Source organism: Nannobrachium achirus (genome assembly GCF_963921795.1).
Source record: "Nannobrachium achirus genome assembly, chromosome: 14".
NCBI classification, from domain to species: Eukaryota; Metazoa; Chordata; class Actinopteri; order Myctophiformes; family Myctophidae; genus Nannobrachium; species Nannobrachium achirus.
Genome location: NC_137821.1, coordinates 28713325 through 28720540, shown reverse-complemented (window position 1 = coordinate 28720540; position 7216 = coordinate 28713325).

The window sequence follows — 7216 nt, the reverse complement described above, 5'->3', positions numbered from 1 at the left end:
ATATTAGGAACACAATGCCTTTCCTTTATAATAATATGGCACACAATAAAGATACAAACAAGAGACAATGAAAGGGGTAAGAACATAATAGCACAGATACTGTGCAGTGCTGTCTACTTGTCCATAGGACAGAATAAGAGCTATTTATAACTGGAAACGAATTGCTTTATAGCTGTCACAGCCATCATTTTGTGCGTTCTTTATGAGCTGACAAGAGAATGCACATCTTGTCCCCATTTAATGTTCAATAGCATGTGTGTGTTGGCGAGAAGCGAGGCCTGGACATAACGCTTCTCAAATGTCCTCATGTAATTTTGCTGTCACAGCAATCATACTGGTGAAAAAGAAGAAGAAAATAAATGTCGTCTCTGTGTGGTGGAAACCTCGTATGTCGATAACTGTTTTTCGTATGTCCAAAACTGTTTTTTCACGATTAAAATCAGCTAAAATAGCAAAAGTAGCAAATCTACAAATTCAAAACATGTTGCTCTGCACCGCATTTCGAGCTTGCAGATGTGCTACTTTTGATACCTTTAAATGTCATGCTGTAATAAGAGTGTATTTTTCGAGAAAATAAACCCACAAAAAGCTAAAATATGGAGATAAGTGTCTTCTGCCCGACAGCAACGATATAATAGATGAATGCCACTGTCAGTTGTGTGTTTCTGTTCAATGACATGCGACTGCCAAACACAGAGGAATCCGCTGTTTTGCTAAGCAAAAACAAACACTTAAGGTGGCTCATTTTATTAATAAATTCATGAGTCAACAGTAAGCAGATAAAGTGCATTAGGATATATGGGAGAGAGGGAAAGCTCCAGGGGAGAGGCAGGGGTGGGGGTTGGGGTTGGGGACTGGGGGGGGGGGGGGGGGCATTGCCCTTCGCTGTCAGCAGCAAGGATATCTCTAGTCACATAGATCGTCTGGGGGAATGTCTTGCCAGCAAGAACTTCCTCGGGGGATTTGAAATTTTGAAATGGCTCCATTCACTCACACACCATTTTTAGAGGAAAAGAAAGGGAGTTTTAAGTGCCCGGAGAGAAATGTGTGCTGTTAGAATGACAGAGTGGCGCAGGCCTACAGTGTTATCCGACACGTCCAAAAGGTCGCAGCCTACAAAGTAAGTACAGCCCTGGCCCTAATGTATGGATTATTTATTTTAGGATTACCTAGTGGCGTACTCTAACGGTACTGACACACACAATTAGTCTCCCGTTACTCTCAATTACAATAATTACTTTGCGGTGATGGAGGTGAACAGGAAACCTATACTAATTAAGCTTGTCAATCTAAAGTCTGACAGCCTTGCCACTAGAATCAATATCTCCATCTATAGGTGTCACTAGTCAAAGAATATTGTCAGAAATTGAAACAATACAATAGCAATGGGATACTATGTCACATACTGATCCGCTTGTCAGAAGATAACTGTAGGCTCTAACCAGGATTTGATTTGTAAATTATATTTTTTAACCACTTAACTAATTGAGTGCCAATCCCGAACTAGTTCGGCTTTATTATCGTATCGCAGAGTGCCGATCCCGAATAAGTTTGGCTTTAAAAAAAAAAAAAACCCCATCAAATCTGGTGAACATGATTTCAATCGCGATTTTGCATGTTCCACCCCCATACAACCCCATCTAACATACAGGGCAGCCATGTTTGTTTACATAACATGTAAAACATAATGGCGATTATCTCAAGAATGCCTGAACGGATTTCCAATCGGATTTTTTTGTTTGAAAGCTGTGAACAAACTGCACAAATCCACTCCAATGCAATCCAGGATTGCATTGGATTTTTTAGAGCTCATTCTTCTCTGTTTTTTCCCATGCATGAGGTGTGCAAGGTTTAATCATGGCTAAGTTGACGAAAATAAGGCTTCTAAAATGCTTGGTAGCCAATAGCTAACTTCAAGCTAACTTCATCCTCTTCCTGTACATGCACAAAGGAAAGTGTTCAGGCAAGTCATGGCTGCAGGGCTTCTGCATATACCAGCATATCTCTATGGGATTTTCTATGGCCACTGGGCGCCCTCTAGTGGTGAAAGGGGTGGCACTAAATGAGTTAAGCCTTATATAATTAATTCCCCATACAACAAATAGTGAGAATAACACATACAGTATACAAGCTCACAACGAGTTGTATTGTGTTTTGAGCTGAGATCTGCTAATAAAAGAAAACATAAATAAATAAAATAAAATCGATTTTTGAGTAATGCTTCCGGACATCTGGCTTTTGTCCAAACTTTGTTGTATGCCCAGGGTCACATTTACATTTGGCCTGCTGTACATCTTTGCACAAAGTGCCCATAGCATTGCTCACTTCACAATAGGTGTGATTTTCTTTTTTTTTTACAAAATGCATGTATTCACTTACTAAGTCAGAAGATAGATAATTATCCCAAACAGCGACGACTAGCAGCGGGATATCTAAAGCAGAGGCATTGCTTCAGATCCCCCCCAAGCGAATCTGAAGCTGATGTACAAGCCAATATACTACAGTAGGTGTTTACTAGGAGTAGCCGGTTTGTGCCTCGCAAGCATGTACGTGCGCGGCATCAAGGCCTGGGGAGAGAAGCTTATGAGCCCGCATAATGACTCATTAATAAAGTGTATATGGGCCACAGTCACTTCTTCAGCACATTTCATTAAGTCGGCCCCCGGTTTGCAAATGTCAGTCAAACGGAGGGCGGAGGCGGCAGTGATGACCGCGGTGATTTCTCACCCAGGGGCGTCACAAGGGGGGGAAAGGTGGGACTGAGTTACCAGGGCCCAAGGTGGAGGGGCCTTAATTATTTTATACTTTAGCTATTGAAAAATAGCAGATATACAAGCTCACAGTATATATAGTATGCGAGCTTGTAGATCTGCTATTTTTTTAAATGTTGTGAAAATGTGTGCAAATATTTGAATATATGTATTTTTTTAAGCAAACTCAAATTTTGCTTCTGGGGATCCCTGGAACTAAATATTTTGAGATGGGGGTCCAAGGTCCATGGCCAAATACATATAATTTTGGGGGTCCTTCACATGAAAAAGTTTGAGCACCACTGACATAAAATACTCAAAGACTTTTCACGATCTTTCAAAAATAGCAGATCTACAAGCTCGCAGCGCGGCACTCGGGGTGCCGCGCTGTGAGCTTGTATATCTGCTATTTTTCAATAGTTAAAGCACAAAATGTGAGTGGATCCTTGTACCCAGGGCCCAGAATTTGGTGCGACACCCCTGCTCTCGCCACCCAGGCCATAGATCTTAAGTGAGACGGGCGTGCGCATATCTTGAAGCAGTGTGTTATAGACTGCAGGGCCCCGCTCCCGCGTCACTCCTTTAATGTGACAACACAGTGGGCCATTATGAAACGAGCCACGCGTCCAGGGCCATCATTTGGGCAATTGCCACGTAGGCCCCTAGCTTTCACATTTAACCGCAAAACCGAGGTCTTTATTCATATATTTCCTCCACCTCTGGAGGAGATTCTAGACATTTGTTTTCTTTCTGCAACCATACTTTCATTAATCACTTTAAGACTGGCCTCCCTATTGTGGTCGTGTCACGACAGAGTTTTTTCTTAGCGGAAAATAGCTGATCAACAAACTCATAACTCAACGCATTGCATCGCAATGGACTGAGGTATATTTTTCACAAATAAACGTGTTTTGACAACTCCTCTAAACACTATTTCTGATGTGTTGGGTTGCGTTCCAAAATATCCCTGGGCACTTAACTCCCATCAAGCATTATTTTTTTGAGTGGTACTTGTGTATAGAAAAACGCAATTATGACAACAGAGCTACGAGAGGTGTCACCAAAATGACTACTAAAATGATTGTTAGCTACACAGTATGATTTTAATGCAAGCGGACCAACCAGAAGCAGGGATAAAACATACATCTCCACCGGTAATAAAACATTTATGACCAGAGAGGGGGGTATCAAAAGCAGAGGTATGGATTTCCCCTCTCATCCCCCCAAGCAAATCGAACCCAGAACTCAACTCACCCATCAATCATTAACCAGGTGCACGAGCCAGGGCGAAAGTTTGCTTTACCGTCAGCTTGGCGCACAGAGCGCGCCAAAATATAATGAGCAAATATTGTCTAAGAGACATACCAGCTCTCAGAAAACCTTGGACTCCTTATTCAATAACATTATTGTCCCCGTGGAATGTGTATTACCATAGAACACTTGGCTTAACTGGGATTTTGTGAACCAGCTCTTTTGGCTAGCCTGCAGGATTTCCTGCTTCTTTTTTTTTTAATATTCTCATATTCAACTCTAAAATGTGATTACATTTAATCAGTCACCAGCTTAGCACCTGTTGTGACAGCCCAGAGCCTGCTCTGCTTGGCTGAGATTAAAACAGTATGCCCTTAAAACTACACTAATTGTGGTCTTGAACTTGTTTTTTTACAAAGTGATATTCATCTATTCATAATTAATAATTGAGATAATTATTCCGAGGTGTAATTATCTCAGCAACAACCACAAGCGTTAAGCAACATTTATTTATTGGATTTACCTTCACCATGATTCTTTTTTGAGCGGTGGTCACAACGCTCCTATACATGGCTGTGTGTGTGGGTATGTATGTATGTATGTATGTATGTGTCCGTGTCACTCTGTATGTAGCCTGCAGTACCTTTTCTGACTACACATGTTAAGGGAGGGGCGCTGTTGTTCAGACTCACATTCACGCACGCACGCACGCGCGCACACACACACACACACACACACACACACACACACACACACACACACACACACACACACACACACACACACACACACACACACACACACACACACACACACACACACACACACACACACACACACACACACACACACACACACACACACACACACACACACACACGCAGCCTCCACCGCTCAGTTCACACAAGTGTGATTTTTAAACTGTAGAATTCTGGTAGACATCGCCTAACAGGCGCTCTAGCTAATGTCATCTCAAGAATGTATCTACACAGTATATAGATGCATAACATGTATTAAAGAAATATGTTTTAGTCAAAGTAATTAACTTCGTGACAGACTTGAAACCCCCTCGCCCCCCTCCCCCAGTTCTATTATACATTCAGACATTTATTGATAGAGAATTGAGAATTCTAATGGAATATCCTAATTCTAAATGCTTTTCTCTATAAGAACTAAACACGCAGCAACCTCAGAGTTCAATTTGTATGATAACAGAATACAAGAAAATCATTATTTTATTTTTTCAGGAGCGGCACCCAGGGGATGAGCCATCTACAAGAGTGTTTGCAGCTAATCTGGCAAACCACTGGACCGATGAGCCCCAAATAGCTTGTGCACACCTCCGTTGACTTCATCAGGCCAGGTCTCCTACATAGTGACAAAGCCCTGAACCGGAAGTTTACAGACTGCATTGGAGTCTATGAGCGTTTGTCACTCTTTGGAGTTGCATGAACCAAGTGACTGGTGCCATTTTCTGCCCCCGGGTTGGCCAAACTCTCTAATGCAGGGGTCTTCAACAGGGGGTCCGGGACCCCTAGGGGGTCCTCAGAGTTACCACAGGGGGTCCTCCAAATCTTTGAGTGATAGAAACTCCCCTTTTTATATTAACCACTTGAACCATAGCATCCATATTCTGATAACTTTAGCCAAAAATAGCAGATCTACAAGCTCACAACGCGAGTGCGAGGCGTTGTGAGCTTGTAGATCGGCTATTTTCAGCAAAGAGGTTTGGTGTAGAGGGGAAAAAGAGCAGACTAAGTACAGAGTGAAAGGTCAAGTTAATTAGGCCTAAGTATTGACAGTTCACGTGGTTACATATCTGAAAACAAAAATTGACATGAATCCAAAATACACTGATGATCGTGCTGTCAAACAACGTAACTATATGGAATCTATGAAAAGGTTGTGGGGGTCCCTGCTTCATCTCTCTCTCGACTAAGGGGTCCTTGGCCTGAAAACGTTGAAGACCCCTGCTCTAATGCAAGGCTCTGGTGTCAATATAATGTCATCACCATGACGTCAGTAGGCTACCACAGGCATTATCATCCTGAAAATGTGACAAGGAGATTTGCACCTTGATACCGGCCGCATGCACATTGTCCTACAGCTGCACTGGAATGAGTGTATTACCATCAAGCAAAGAGATGCCACAATCAAAAAGGATCTTCTGAGAACAAATCACACATACCCGTCTTCACGCCTGACGTCGTGACATAAATGTCAGCAGGATCTGTACAGCTTCTTTGCCGAGTGTCATGCACTTGTTCAAAATGTGTGTCATTTCTGTAGGGAGTACATAGGTTAACACAACGGGTGATATTTAAACATTTATTACTGTACATTTATGAAATCGCTGCATTTTCTGAAAAAGCAGAACCAAGTTTACACAGCACAGGACTTTTTTTTTGTTTGTACTTTTTTGTTTTTGGGGGCTGAAGTTCCAAAGGCATTTGCCCCACAGCAGACAGCGCGCTAATGAGGAACATTAAGACATCATTACCAGGGTGAATCATTCCCTCATCTGGTGATCAAGGAATGATTTAAGGACCTTTAGCCTTAAGTGTACCAACATCCAAACAAAACACCAGAACCTTTGCCATAACTAGAAGATAAATCTTAATCAGTAATTTATTTGTTGGCAAACAAGTTTCACTGTTACAACAAATATTAGTTATGAGGTCATTCAACTTGGAAACCAATACAAAAAAGGAATAAATAAAAAGCCATAATAGCCGATAATAAAAACTGATCTGTGCTGCTAAATTTCTTTATCTCCACTTTTTTTTTTGCTTTATTGTTGTATTTTAACAAACAAATAAATAAATAGCTTTTCCCTTGAGGAAGAAAAAGAAAGAAAAAAAAAACACTTTTCCAGCTTTTCTCACCCCAAAAGCTTCTTTCTTTAATAAGTAAAACAGCTGTCTTTCTCCCGTTCCTTTCTTTTTGTACAAGTGTCTAGTGCTCATCAATATTCCATTTGTTCTCTCTCTCTCTCTCTCTCTCTCTCTCTCTCTCCCTCGCTGTGAGAAGCACAAGCGTCTTCTGAATGCCAAAAGAAAAATGCATGATGCAGAGTGCACCGTTACTGCCGGACATCTCATTGGTTGCCTTAACCGTAATGCTGGACATCTCATTGGTTGCCTTAACCGTACTGCCGGACATCTCATTGGTTACCTTAATGGTCCTCGCCCAAACAATCACTGGATCAGAGTTCT